The sequence below is a fragment of the Anabrus simplex genome, chromosome 2 (assembly GCF_040414725.1).
Source record: "Anabrus simplex isolate iqAnaSimp1 chromosome 2, ASM4041472v1, whole genome shotgun sequence".
In the NCBI taxonomy this organism is placed as follows: Eukaryota; Metazoa; Arthropoda; class Insecta; order Orthoptera; family Tettigoniidae; genus Anabrus; species Anabrus simplex.
Genome location: NC_090266.1, coordinates 596,157,758 through 596,173,240, shown reverse-complemented (window position 1 = coordinate 596,173,240; position 15,483 = coordinate 596,157,758).

Sequence of the window (15,483 nt, the reverse complement as noted above, 5' to 3'; positions counted from 1 at the left end):
TTAATAAAGCATTTGTGGTGATGAGCCTACGTGTATGTTGAAGGATATAAACTGTAGCATGTGCAGAGTGGGACAGTGATAAATGCTTTATTTGTATGCGTGAGCTGAGATATAGTGAGTTTACTACAGAACAGTCGAAACAAGAACGATACGAAGTAAAGGGAAGTCGAATACTCAGATCGTTCCTTGAATACCAGTGATGTTGTACTGCATATGATGAGAGTTTGCATTACTGGGTGAATAATAGATGGTCATCTGTTCAATGAAGTGCGGACACCGTTGTGCGCGTCGTGGGGTGACGAGTTCGAAATCGCGTTTTCCGTGGGCTGTGCCGTGAAAGAAGACCTGGAGAAAGACGCCATAGGTGAATAAGGCACTCGTGTGATCATGTTGAAAATCGTGTGAACCTGAATCGTTTTGGCTTTACTCAATGCCAACGGCGATGCCGAATGTGGCAAGCAAGCATAGGAAAGGTAAGTACCCCATGACGTTAAACATTAAACAGAATGAGGCAGCTAGTTCCCCTTGCATATTGTAAAAAGTAATTTAAGTCATGAGTAATCATTTGATTTGAGTAGTTAGATGTAGCATCGGGCAGATATGACTACTTTAAGTTGATTATTTGCTGTATTAATGCCAGGGGCAAATTAAATTCATGAATAATATTGTTCACGTACGTTTAGTTCTTGTACGAGGGTGAATCAAAAAGTAAGTTCACTTCCAAGTTATGGCCTTTTATGAAACCACCTACACATAGACAACACGGATTTGACAACATACAATGTAAGTTCACTTTTCCACATAGTCGCCAAGATACTGCAAGTATTTCTCGGAGCGGTCAATCATCTCTTCGATTCCGTATGCGTAGAAATCACCTCCAGTGCCACGTAACCATCTGGAGACAGTTGCTTTCAGCCCCCTCATAGTTTCGGAATCGTCATCAACCAAGATCCTTTTTCAGCTTACCGAGCGTAAGAAAATCGCACGGCGCTAAATCTGGACTGTATGAAGAATGTTGCCATACCTCCCACTTGAATCGCTGCAGCGGGCCGTGTGAGGTGTTGCGTTATCGTGCAAAAAATCACATCAGTACTCAATTTTCCCCGCCGCATTTCTTGAATTGCCTAACGCAACCGGTTCAATATTCGACAACTGGCTTTGGTAGAAGTGAATGGTTTTATTGAGGAGATATTTGGTGAGTAGTTTGGTGTGGGGCAATCGTTGCAGATATATAAGAAAGAATGGTATTATTTGGCACATACGAGTGAGCAATAGGATGTTCCATTTTGATAATGATTTAAGGAATAAGATGTTAATCCTGGGGGAATACTGGACAAGATAAAGGAAGCCGGAGATAGACCATATGAGGAATTATTTGAATAAAGGAAGGGCCATATGTTTGTCGCAGGTCCCGTTATGTAGGGTTAGCGTTCCTGCCACTAACCTGGAAGCTGCTGGATTTTTGCCTGGATCTGATGGCGTATCCAGGTCTTCTCTGCCTACGTCATTACGAGCTGTTTGAAGGTAGATAGCGGCCCTGGTCAAGAAAGCTCAGAATAACGATCGGCATAGATCGTCGTGCTCAACACAAGATACCTCGTAATATGCAAACCTATGGGCTGAGCATCGTTCGCTTGATAGGCCAAGGCCCTTCTGGGCTGTTGTGCCATGGGGTTTCGTTTTTCGTTGTTCCATGTTTTTGCCGCATTGCGAGGCGTGGTAGAGCCGCCAGCATTTTAGTGCTAATTGAATTAAGGGGGAGGAAGGTCATTTAAGAATGTATTTCCCGCACGACCGTGTCTCGATGCAACGAAGGGTTCCAAAATTGAGTAGGGTCATTGAAAGGAAATCTGGTGTTTGTATTTCAATGAATATCTTGGTTGAATAATTAGGAGCAAAGCACGATGTTTGCATTCAAAAACTTCAAGTTAGTAATCCCCAGTTAGGAGAAGGGGCATTTCAGGTAGGCATATACTCCAACATAACATCCTTGAGAATGTTACTTCGATTCTGGACATGATCACAGCGCTTGGTTTGCACCGATGGAAGCTATCAACGAATATCCATGTAATATCTGTGTTTATGTTCTTCAGTATTACACCAATATCTCTTGGTAGATATGGCATAATTGTTAATCCAGTATATTTAATATAAGGACTGGGTAGTACAGAGCAATTTCCCTGCTTGTTTCTCAGCGCAGAACTTGACAGGTCACACAGATGTTGGGCAAAGCACTACCCAGGACAGTGCCTGCGCCGGTACAAATAGTCCCCACCTAGCAGAGCGATTATTAATTGAGTGTGTGTTCGGATGTGAGGTTTAGGCATGATGACATTACTGGACCAATTTTATAACCCAGGTCAGGAGGAAGGACACTGCTAAGATCTATCTATATATATATAAAATAACTTGTCCTGACTGACTGACTGACTGACTGACTGACTGACTGACTGACTGACTGACTGACAGACTGATTCATCATCGCCGAGCCAAAAATACTGGACATAAAGGAATGAAATTTTGGGGATACATCCATATTGCAACCTAGGTGCTCGCTAACGGAGGATTTTTGGATATTCCGTCGATAAGGGGGTGAAAAGGGGCTGAATGTTTAAAATGAATGTACCTATTTCTCTAAAACTGAACAGTTTAATGACATGCAAACTGGTATTTGGAATCTCCTTTGAAAATAAAGGAACAATACTTTTTATTTTGGAAAATCCCATTAAGGGGGGTGAAAACAGGGGAAAATGTGTTGAACACCTTTTATGAAGAGATATCTCAAAAACTGAAGATGTTACAAGCATGAAAATTGGTATTTGGAATCTCCTTCAGAAAATAAGGAAACACGCATTTTTGTGTTTTTGGATAATCCAAAGAATAAGCGGTGAACGGGAGTGACAAACGGAGTGATTAAAAAAAGATTATATCTGCAACTTAACTCAGACACGTAACATATTACAGATTTGAAAACTGATATTTGGAATTTCCCATAAAAGTAAAGAAACATAAATTTTTTTTCTGAAAATCCACTTAACGGGAAGTGAAAAGGGGGTAAGTTTTGAAAATTAGCATATCTACAGTATACCTCGAAAACAAAACATGTTGCAGACGTGGAAATTGGTATTTGGAATCTCATTTAAAAATAAAAAACGCATATTTTTGGATGGGGGAAAACCAACTTAACGGGAGGAGGGTGTAGTGAAAAACGAGTTGAATTCTTTTAATAAGGATACTTCTTGTATCTCAAAAACTGAAGGTATTACAGACACGAAAATTTGTATTTGAAATTTTCATTCAAAGCAAAGAAACAAGCAATCTTTTATCTTTGGATAATCCACTTAAAGGGCGAATTAATTGAAAAATTAGATGAATTCTTTGTATGATGATACTTATATCTCAAAAACTAAAGATGATACAGACGTGAAACTTAGTATTTGGAATCCCCTTTAAAAATAAAGAAACACGCATTTTTGCAGGGGGTTCAACTTGGGAGCGGGGGTGGTGAAAAAGGAGATTCATTCCTTTTTATGAAGATACATATATCGTAAAACTGAAGATGTTACAGTCGTGTTAACTGCCATTTGGAAGCTCCATGACAAATAAAGAAACAAGTACTTTTGGTTTTTGGAAACTTCACTTAAGGGGGCGGGTGAAAGGGAGTGAGGAAATTTCATTGTCCTTATGGAGAAACTTATATATCAAAAACTTAATGTTACACACGCGAAAATTTGCATTTGGAATCTCCTCTAAAAATAAAGAAACACGCATTTTTTTGGAGGGAGTAATCAACTTAACGGGCTGGGGTGAAAAAGGAGTTGATTTCTATTTATGAGGATACTTGTATCTCAAAAACTGAAGATGTTAGAGGCATGAAAATTGGTATTTTGGATCTTCTTTCAAAGAGAAACACGCGTTCTTTTGTCTTCGGAAAATCCACTTAAAGGTGGAGACTGAAATGAAAATTTTGTTGAATTCTTTGTATGAGGATACTTATATCTCAAAAACTAAAGACGTTAAAGATGTGGAAATTTAAATTTGGAATCTCCTTTAAAAGTAAAGAAACACGCATTTTGGGACCGGGGAAGGGTCATCTACTTAACGGGCTGGGGTGAAAAATGAGTTGCATTACTTTTGTGAGCATACTTATATCTGAAAAACTGAAAATGTTACAGACGTGAAAATTAATATTTGGAATCTCCTTCAAAGATGAAGAAACACGTGTTTGTTTTTCTCCGAAAATCTGCGTAAGGGGTGTGGGGGTTGAAAATAGGTAAATAAGGAGCTGAAATATGTTTGTGAGTATACTTCATCTCAAAAACTGAAGCTGTTATAGACGTGAAAGTAGGTAATTTGAATTTCCTTTCAAAATATAGAAACACGTATGTTTTGTTTTCGGAAAGTCCACTTAATGCGAGAGACGGGTGGAAAGAAGTGAAGAAGAAGAGGAAGAAGAAGAAGAAGAATTCGAATTATTCTGATGTGTATATAATTATCTCAAAAACTGAAGGTGGTACAGATTTACAGACATGAAAACCGGTATTTGGAATCTCCTTTAAAAACAATGAAACCCGTATTTTTTTGTTGTTTTTGGAATAAACCAGTTAAGGGGCTGAAAAGAATTGGAAAAGCGGGGAATTTTTGAAATGAGTACCGGTATATCTGCTTTACTGTATATGTAAAAATACTTAACGTGTTAGAGACAAGAAACTTGGTATTTAGAAAGTCCTTTAAAAATACAGGAACCTGTATCTTTTTGTTTTCGGAAGAGGCACTTAAGAGGGGGCGAAAAGAAGTGGAAAATAGTTTCTTTATTTTTATGAAGATACTTATATCTTAAAAACTGAAGATATTACAGAGTGAAAATTAGTTTTTGAATTTCCTTTAAAAATAAAGAGACATATATTTTTTTCGGGAAATACACTTAGATGGGGATGAGGCAGGGGGGGAGGAAAGGTTTGATGAAGGGGTTGAATTCTTTTTATTGGGATATTTATGTATATTTCTAAAACTGAATATATTACAGATGTGGGAATATGTATTTGGAATCTCCTTTAAAAGTAAAGAAAAATGTATTTATTTTTCCGAAAACATCGATGCACTGTGGAGACCTCACGTCGACAGTTGTCAGCAGAAGGTGCATGTGCCCGTCGGTCTGGGTCCAGACAGCGGCAACGCACAGGTGAACGCCAAGACCGTCGCCACTTTTGAAGTGCCGTATTAGAACGCACCACGACTTCACAACAAATTTGCCGTTAGGGCGTCTTCCGCTCACGCTCCAACATGGTGCAGCCTGCTTCCAGTGGTGTCGCTATAGGCGCTTATGGAAGAACGAATGGATACGTTTTGTCTTCAGTGATGAGAGTCACTTCTGCCTTGGTGCCGATGATGGTCGTACGAGTGTGTGGCGTCGTGCAGGTGAGCGCCAACGTCTGGAGTGTATACGACAGAGGCACACAGGGACAAAACGAGGCATCATGGTGTGGAGAGCCATATTCTACACTGGCCGTTTTCTTCTGGTGATCGTTGAGGGAATATTGAACAGTGTACGATACATCCAAACCATTATTCAACCCGTTGTGCTACCGTTCATGCAGAAACAAGGCGATGTGCCTTTCCAACAGGACAATGCACATCCCGTGCCACCCAACGTACTCCTAAAGTATACGTCAACTACCCTGGGTAACACAATCCCCAGACCTGTCCCCCATTGAGCATTTTTGGCACCGGATGAAACGTCATCTTGCGCGGACTGCACAACCGGCAGGAAATCTGGCCCAACTGAGGTATCAGGTAGAAATTGCATGGCGGGCCATTCCGCAAGGCTAAATTCGTCACCTCTGCGATCGTCTCCATGGTGAGAATTTCAGCCTGCATTGCTGCAAAATGAGGCTATATACGGTACTAGCGCTGAACTTGCTCACGTCCTTCCGATTGTACTCAGATGCGTATGGCTCTGTCGGTGTGATCGTGTGCTCTATATGTCCTCAAGAGTGTGTCAATAAAGTTTCCCTCTGCCGGGTCGAAGAATTCATGGTTTTCTTTTTTTTTTTTTCATTTTCCCGGAGTGTAGAAATCCGTCCTTGTCTCTAGTATCCTGTATGCAGGTAGAGCAAATATGTACCGCTATTTAGAAGAAAAGGTACACTGAACTGGGTGTTTAAACACTTTTTAGAATGACCTTGTCAAGCGCCTGTGACTATTACAAATACTTGGAAGAGTTCACGTTCTTTTCACGAAGTTTACCAGCTGGTACAACTCAAAACACCTAACTCGACGGTTTCCTTACCACTCGTAGAAAGACAGTCCATCGTCAGAGAAGAAGAATTTGTAGTTTTAGTTGATAAAGTAGATAATGGGAAATATTCAAGGAAATACAAAGGCGTTTTGTGTTTCAAGGAAGCACCGTGTGTTACGAGTGTGTGTCATTAGGTACAAAATTGGGTACGCGTATAAATTTACCATGAAGACCAGCACATCAAACATGACCTAAATTACTGCAGGGTGCCAGCCGACTGCACTGGAAGAACACCCGATTGGGACGTCAACAGCTTGAATGTATAAGTAAAATACGAAATGTGTTTTTCTATAGATTGTAAATGTTAACAGGTTCTTTATCAAGTTGTCATCCGATGATGGTGATTGGGTTCAATGTTAATTTTTTTTTGTAGAAGAACAGCTACGGTTACAATAATATTAAATGTATTTCACGTACTGTTATTTCATAGAAAATTTGGATTTAAGTGGTAGCCTGATATTAAACCGTTATGAATTAGAAAAACTTTAATATTCTATATGGGATGAACTTCTTCAGTTACTAAATGACATATAATGAAGTCTGAAACTTCGAAGTCATATAATAATAATATTGTCGTGCGTAGGTGAAACCCGCGAGGAGTTAACTATCCGTGTACAGTTGATTAAAGTGGAAGAACTGTTGCGATGATGGTTAAATAATAATAATTGAAGGGTATGTGAATAATAATCATCAAAGGAGATTCACGCTGTGATGGGAAAAAATAAAATTATTCTATCGAAGTAATTATTAATGAGAAGAATATTTTAAAATGCAGGAATTTCGTGAGTAAAAGTGAAAATGTGATGGTTATAATTGAATTCAATACAGGGATTTATAACTGATTGTTAAACGTAATAAAATTATCGGGAGTTTTTCTAATAATGGTTAGAGTAAATCTTGTGAGCCGTTTATGAAAGACGGAGACTCGACTGTCAAGGCGCTGACGGGGTGATAGATAAGGTTAGATGGTGAAAAGAAGAAATGAGATAAAAAAGCAACTTGTAAATCCGTCCCGTAATGATAAAATGATATCCCGTCTCCAGAGGAGGAAAGTTCAAGTCACTGTACCAGTGAGGAATACAGAGTTACATAAGGTAGAACATGATGAATATATGAAATATGCTCCGGAAATGAGAGCTTACGTCGTCGAATAATTATGAGAAAGATATGAAAGAAAATCTACCTTGTTAGAAGAGATGAAAACGAGTGCCAACAAAAATATACGACGAATATGATAATGAAATGAAGCGACCATGACAATAAGATGCTAGTAATTTGAGAAAGATGACGGTCCACAGAAAACCTGCTCAAATGTAGGGCGAAATGACCAGAAACTCACCAAACCCGTACGAGAAATCACAGTCGCAGGTCATAAGATAACATTAAGTTATTCATGTAATCCGTATGTAGTGATCTCTCTTGAAAATCAATTTTATTTCTGTGCTGATTTGTTTTACAGGTTTCTAATTTGGAGTAAAGTAATCCGTTAATTTAGAGTTAAAACTAAATTGGCAAACCTAATTCGTGAAACCCTTAGAGACACTATCTCGAAAGTAAAATTTATGGGTGAAATATTTCGACCTTTCAAAATAAAGATAGGTAAATACTCCTTTTCAACTGTGTCGTGGAGAAAATTGTAAGAATTTGGAATGAAAATCTGAAAGAATCCAAAATATTGCCACTCGTGATGTGGAAAAAGAACAAAGGTGTTACAATAAATTACCTAGCATTAGCAGATGACTTTGCCATACTTTCAGAAAGCCTTACAGGTGCAGCAATGTAAGTCAGTCTCCTTGGAAAGGCAGCCAACATGACAGCCTTGAGAATCACTGCTGAGGAAACAAAATTTTGGACGAATATAAAAAAGTGCCCCGAAGTTTTTAGTAACAGATCTTGGTCAAATAGAAAAGGTAAAGAAATTCAAATATTTGGGTGAGACAATTCAAGAAAATGGTTTAGAAAAATCTACTATAGAGGAGAGGATAAGGAAGCTGGAAAGAGCTTACGGTATAACTAAGAATACTTACAACAAGAAGTGCTTATCAACAAAACTTAAAATAAAGCACTACAACAAAGTAGTGAAACCAGAATGCCTGTATGCCAGCGAATGTCTAGCACTGAACTACAGGCTTGATAAATTAGAAACATTAGAAAGAAAAATTATAGGGAAAATATTAGGTCATCTAGGAATTGCAGATTTTTGAAAATTAAGAAGTAACAATGAAATTTACATAGAAAACATATCAGAAACAATAAGAAAAAGGAGATTGCTATTTCTTGGACACATTTACAGAGTGGAAGATAGTAGACTAACTAAACGAATCTTCAAGTACCTTTGGGAAAAGAAATCAACCACCACCTGGATTCAAGAAGTCAAGAAATAACTGGAAAGGAACAATGTACGAGAAGAAGAATTATTGGAAAGGAAAATTTTTAGGAAGAAAGTGTTAGAAATGGAAGGATTCCAAGGGTGGAAGGAAAAGAAAACAGGCACATAGTGGACTGTAGACAGAAAAATGAAGCACAATGAAACAATGAAACAATACGGGAAGAAAAGGAAAGAACAACTAAGGAATAATAATAATAATAATAATAATAATAATAATAATAATAATAATAATAATAATAATAATAATAATAATTTCATATGACTTTGAATCACCAGTCCTTTTGTCAATAAGTGTGGAAATTAGATATTTGAAGTGACTGGATTAAACGAGTAGAAGGAAGAATAAATATTGGAAATATAAGTTGTTATGGAGGCAAATATGAGACGTGGTCGAAATCCATTTCAGTGAAACAATACTAATGGTCACTGAAATATAGGAATTACATTCATAATATCCTTAAATGTTAATCTCCTGGATGATGCTTACACTAATATGATCTTATTCTACGATGTGAATGTACGTGAAAAATCTTCATTTTGTAAATAATTAGAATAGAAAGAGATAGGATATCATATTTTCAGGAGTGTTTATTTATATTGTAGGAAATAGGTGAGATAGGGCTTATCTCTTGCTTCAGTCGTAATTAGCCGTCTATATTCCATGCGGTAGGATTACCCACAGTGTAACTAACAGAAGCCGAGGAAGACAACTTGGTTGGCTTTTTGAAATCACTTTTCGCTTACTTTATCCAAGTGCAGGAAATGGAACAAAACAATCGTTGAACAGATCAGTGTAGAATTGTAAATAGCAATGTTAGGTCATAAATATGTCGCTTATCAGTTGTTTGAGGTAATTCGGAGGTAAATCAGAATAATCGCAGATCCATAAAACTGACATGGAATCTTATAGCGAAACATGCACAACATTAGTCCATGAGATGTCACGAAGGTCTGTTCAGGCGGTAGAAAGAAAGAGGAGTGGAGGTAATTGATCTCCAATGATCCGTGTATATCAGTGTGCCCATATTAATGTACACTGACTGACAGAGCAAATGCAACACCAAGAAGGAGTGGTCAGAACTTTATGCCAATTGCAGGGTAGACTGACGTCACTGAGGTATGCTCATGATGTGAAATGCGCCGCTGTGCTGCGCACGTAGCGAACGATAAATGGGACACGGCGTTGGCGAATGGCCCACTTCGTACCGTGATTTCTCAGCCGACAGTCATTGTAGAACGTGTTGTCGTGTGCCACAGGACACGTGTATAGCTAAGAATGCCAGGCCGCCGTCAACGGAGGCATTTCCAGCAGACAGACGACTTTACGAGGGGCATGGTGATCGGGCTGAGAAGGGCAGGTTGGTCGCTTCGTCAAATCGCAGCCGATATCCATAGGGATGTGTCCACGGTGCAGCGCCTGTGGCGAAGATGGTTAGCGCAGGGACATGTGGCACGTGCGAGGGGTCCAGGCGCAGCCCGAGTGACGTCAGCACGCGAGGATCGGCGCATCCTCCGCCAAGCGGTGGCAGCCCCGCACGCCACGTCAACCTCCATTCTTCAGCATGTGCAAGACACCCTGGCTGTTCCAATATCGACCAGAACAATTTCCCGTCGATTGGTTGAAGGAGGCCTGCACTCCCGGCATCCGCTCAGAAAACTACCATTCACTCCACAGCATAGACGTGCACGCCTGGCATGGTGCCGGGCTAGAGCGACTTGGATGACGGAATGGCGGAACGTCGTGTTCTCCGATGAGTCACGCTTCTGTTCTGTCAGTGATAGTCACCGCAGACGAGTGTGGCGTCGGCGTGGAGAAAGGTCAAATCCGGCAGTAACTGTGGAGCGCCCTACCGCTAGACAACGCGGCATCATGGTTTGGGGCGCTATTGCGTATGATTCCACGTCACCTCTAGTGCGTATTCAAGGCACGTTAAATGCCCACCGCTACGTGCAGCATGTGCTGCGGCCGGTGGCACTCCCGTACCTTCAGGGGCTGCCCAATGCTCTGTTTCAGCAGGATAATGCCCGCCCACACACTGCTCGCATCTCCCAACAGGCTCTACGAGGTGTACAGATGCTTCCGTGGCCAGCGTACTCTCCGGATCTCTCACCAATCGAACACGTGTGGGATCTCATTGGACGCCGTTTGCAAACTCTGCCCCAGCCTCGTACGGACGACCAACTGTGGCAAATGGTTGACAGAGAATGGAGAACCATCCCTCAGGACACCATCCGCACTCTTATTGACTCTGTACCTCGACGTGTTTCTGCGTGCATCGCCGCTCGCGGTGGTCCTACATCCTACTGAGTCGATGCCGTGCGCATTGTGTAACCTGCATTTCGGTTTGAAATAAACATCAATTATTCGTCCGTGCCGTCTCTGTTTTTCCCCCAACTTTCATCCCTTTCGAACCACTCCTTCTTTTTGTTGCATTTGCTCTGTCAGTCAGTGTATTTGAACCTTAAACTGCAATTGTAAAATTGTGTAATTTTTCTTGTGGCCCAAATGGTCCATGCGAAATGGATAAGGCCATTCAGGGTCAGAGAAAATAATAATGTCATAAATAATAAGAAGAAGCAGTGATTCGCCATCCAATATGTGTTCAAGTGATAGATGTACTGTAGTTTACGTGGGAGCAGTTTTAAGTAATGATTCTTTCATCGTTATCTGCAACAGTTATTAAGTAACTTTCAGGATAAAATAAAGAACTGCTCAGTGTATAACAAATCCATTATTAAACACACTTAACAACGCTGAGTTGAGTTTAATTTAATTATTCATTGATTATGAAAATGTGAATTATTTCCTCATCACAACACTGACAGATAAATTTGAAATAGATATAGGATTCTTTTGAGACGTTTGCCGTTATAGTTTAGTGTGAATTAGTGTTTGGGAATTTTTTGATTACAATTAGATTTTGACTTTAAATAATTTATTTAATTATTCAATTTTCCTTCGGTTTTAATGATGTCCATTTTTATTAAATAAACTATCATTTTTACCCGTTCTTTGCAGGGTAATTTGCAGTGGATCACATGTTTCCTTCAGAGATTTATGCGAAGTAACATGGCTCTATTCACACGTGTAAAGCGACATGTTAAAATGATATTTTCGTACGAATGCGCGTGGCTGTAACTTGAAATATGATTAATCTGAGCAAAGTCGAGAGAATGATGATGATTTTCGTATTGATTGTACGGTCCTGTTCCTGGTATGAAGTTGCGCGAAATTCTCCATGTTTTTCAGGTTGCATATTGTATATCTGGCCACTGGCGTGGCGCTCTCACATTGATAATACCTCCTTTATTAACTGTCATATCGAAAAGCGCTCTTTACTTTTTCCCGTTGCCCATCTGGACGTGTCATGCACCACATGTCCCACGTAACTTGGATCAAAAATAAAATTTTTCGTAACCATTTGCAGTAAATACTTATATGACATAAAGGAACGGAAACAATACATTCTTTATGATTTGTTGTATACAGTATTTTGATAGACCTAATGTTAACGAATGTGTGTGCTATAAATACCAACTCCATGTGATTACAATGACATCATGTGCATCTGATAACACAATCCCGAGTGAGTAGATTCCAAATACGTAGTGTGGTTGAATAAAGTCCAGCAGTTTTCCACTTTCTGCAATATATGAATTGATAGATAACCATACAGACAGACAGACAGGCAGACAGATAAATTGACACCAAATGGAAAAGTTTTACCTCATGTTACCTCGGTGTTCATATAATTTATTTATTTATTTATTTATTTATCATAAGTCTGTACAGAGTTCTCCTCCATTTTCACAGACACTATACATAGGTGTACATAAATGCATGAATGAGGTTTTTTTTATGATTCCATGACCGAATAATATTGTCATGCATGCATGAATAAATGAATGAACACTTCCCTCCCAGTCACGGATAGCCACCAACTGAGGAGAGAGCATTCGGTTGGCAGGATAAATGCATGGATGGGATTATGCATGACTACTGCCCGGTCGTGTTATCCACCCCTGGTGAGAAAAAGGAGCCCGATGTTCATATACATTAAGTGAGGGTAATTTTAAAGCCGAGAGAAATATGGTGCATCCTCTTATTTTCTCCTTTTATGTATCCTTCAAATAACTGTAGGTCTGCGGGGGTGTCCTTCACTTGGATGCCGATCACGAAGCCTGCAGAAAATAGTAATTTACTCCATCATTTGAAGAGAAAGCGATTTTATGTACAAAAGAAATTTATTTAAAATAAAGAGGCGTTTTCCACATAGTCTGCAGATTTTACATTTAATCAATAGAGTAAGAGCAAATTGAAAAATATACCTTCTGGTCTTCCTGTAAACTCCTAGTCTATTCAGTGATTCTTAAATCGTATGTCTATCGAAGACTGGCCCTCAATGAGTTGACTCTAGATATGAAATTTGGCCGAAATATAACCAGTAGTGTAAGGGAAAATTTAAGAAAGAAACCACTTCGGGTCTCCCTTTAAATCCCTAGTCTATTTAGTGATTTTTAAATTATATGCATATTGGAACCTGCTCCTAGATGAGTAACTCCAAATATGAAGTTTGGTCGAGATATATTGAATAGTGTAAGAGGAAATGAAAGAAACTCTTCTCTACTTCGTTTAAACCCCAGTGCATTGAGTGATTTTTAAATGATATGCATACCGAAACATGCTCCTGGATGAGTAGAATATAAATATGAATTTTGAGGGAGATATAGTCAATAGTTTAAGAAAAAGGGAAACAACCCGTTTGGTCTGTGTATAAACCATCAGTCATTAAGTGATTTTTAAATGAAGTGAAACCTGTCCTTGGATGAGTAGACTCTAAATATGAAGTTTGGTCGAGAGATGAACAATAGTGTAAAAGAAGAACTGAAGAAAACACTTTTGGTCTTTCTATAAACCCCCAATCAATTCAGTGATGTATATGTGATATGCATATCGAAAATCTCTCCTGGATGAACAGAATCTAAATATGAAGTTTGGTTGAGATATAGTCAACAGTGTAAGAGAAAATTGAAAAACAACTTTTAGTCTTTCTATGGACCCCAAATCTAATCAGTGATTTTTAAATGATATCAATATCAGAATATGCTCCTGAATGAGTAGGATCTAAATATGAAGTTTGGTGAAGATGCATTCAATAGTGTAAGAGAAAATTGAAAATCTTCCGGTCTTCCTGTAGACTCCCAGTCTGCTCAGTGATTCTTAAATGATATACATATCGAAACCTGCTCCTGGATGAGTAAACTCTAAACATGAAGTTTGGTCGGGATCTATTAAACCGTTTACCCGTGATGGTGGAACAAACAAACAAACAAACAAACAAACAAACCGACAGATACCAAAGCTAAAATCTACTCATACGATCTTGAATTGACCTGCAACGGATAAAAGGGAATATATCAAAATTTAGCGAAATAAATTACATTAGCTTCAACGGAACCTCTAGAATTTTATTTCTAATATTAATTATTTTATACCTGTCCGGCCAACCTTATTTCGATTAGAAAGTAGAGTAGTTACCTATGTACTTCTGAAACAAGAACGCGAAGAACTGATCGCGCATGAGATGAGAGTCGACGAGATGAGAATTCTATTGACGCCGAGGCATGACCCACCACCCGTCACCGCGAGCTCTACACCTTACAAGGGTACAGTATATTTGTTGTAACACAAGTTCTGCCTTTTCGTGTTGTATTTGGTTCCAATGTGGTTTCTGTTCCAGTAGGTTGGTATGTCTTTTGGAGCAAGGGTGCATCTTTGTCTGCTCTAGAGTCAGTGTAGATATAGTGCATTGGGGGTTTCATGTTTCGGTTTCCGTAGTACCCCGTGCTACAAACGTTATTAAGCGTATTTATTTTAATGCTACCCGAACTAATACATGTCAGGAGACAACTAGTTATTGGGCTATTGGTTCATGATTAAGTTGCAGCCCATTTTTCACTGAGTCTGAGATCTTGAATATTACGCTCCTTTGGATGCTGGTAATTTACCAAGTCCTACATGAAGTACATTTCAGTGACATAAGTCACTTCTTCGTGAATGAATATTACTATTACATGGGAAAGTGGAAGTCACCCAAACCTTCGAGGTTGTTTATCTGGACCTTGTTTTAAACGTCAAATGATGATTGACAATGTCGAACTATTTACAGTTTCCCAAGACATTGGCATATTTCGCATCGCGTTTGGTCACTTCTTGACTTGATTTTCCCAGATTAATATTTTATTGATTTTTCAACGTTTTCCAAGACGTCATTTAACTTTCAAAAGAGCATAATAAATGTTGTTTTGCTTTCTGAAATGTTCACATTCGTAATTCATTTTTATTCTTACACCTTTCCTGCCTATTCATTAATTTTTATTTTTATTTTACTTATGTTATTTGTAAACTATCATCAGGGTACACCCGTTACGTCCAGCGATGAGCAGCCGGGCCATATAAAGTTTAGGAAGGCTACAGTAGTTCTGCGTCTTTTTTATGGTTATATGAGTCTGAGATCTTGAATAGTACGTGCTATTGGATGTTGGTAATTTACCAAGTCGTACATGGAGTACATTTCAGTGAAATTTGCCACTTCTTCATGAATGAATATTACTACTCGCATTACATGGGAAAGTACAAGTCACCCAAATGAGTAATCATTTTATAATAATTTAATTGTCATTTCAAGTCACTATAGGAATAATATTTATTAAGGCTAGAGTTTAACCCTTTATAGGTTGCTGGTAAATATATTTACACTTGGGTTGCCATAGAAACTCTTCAGATGGCAATACC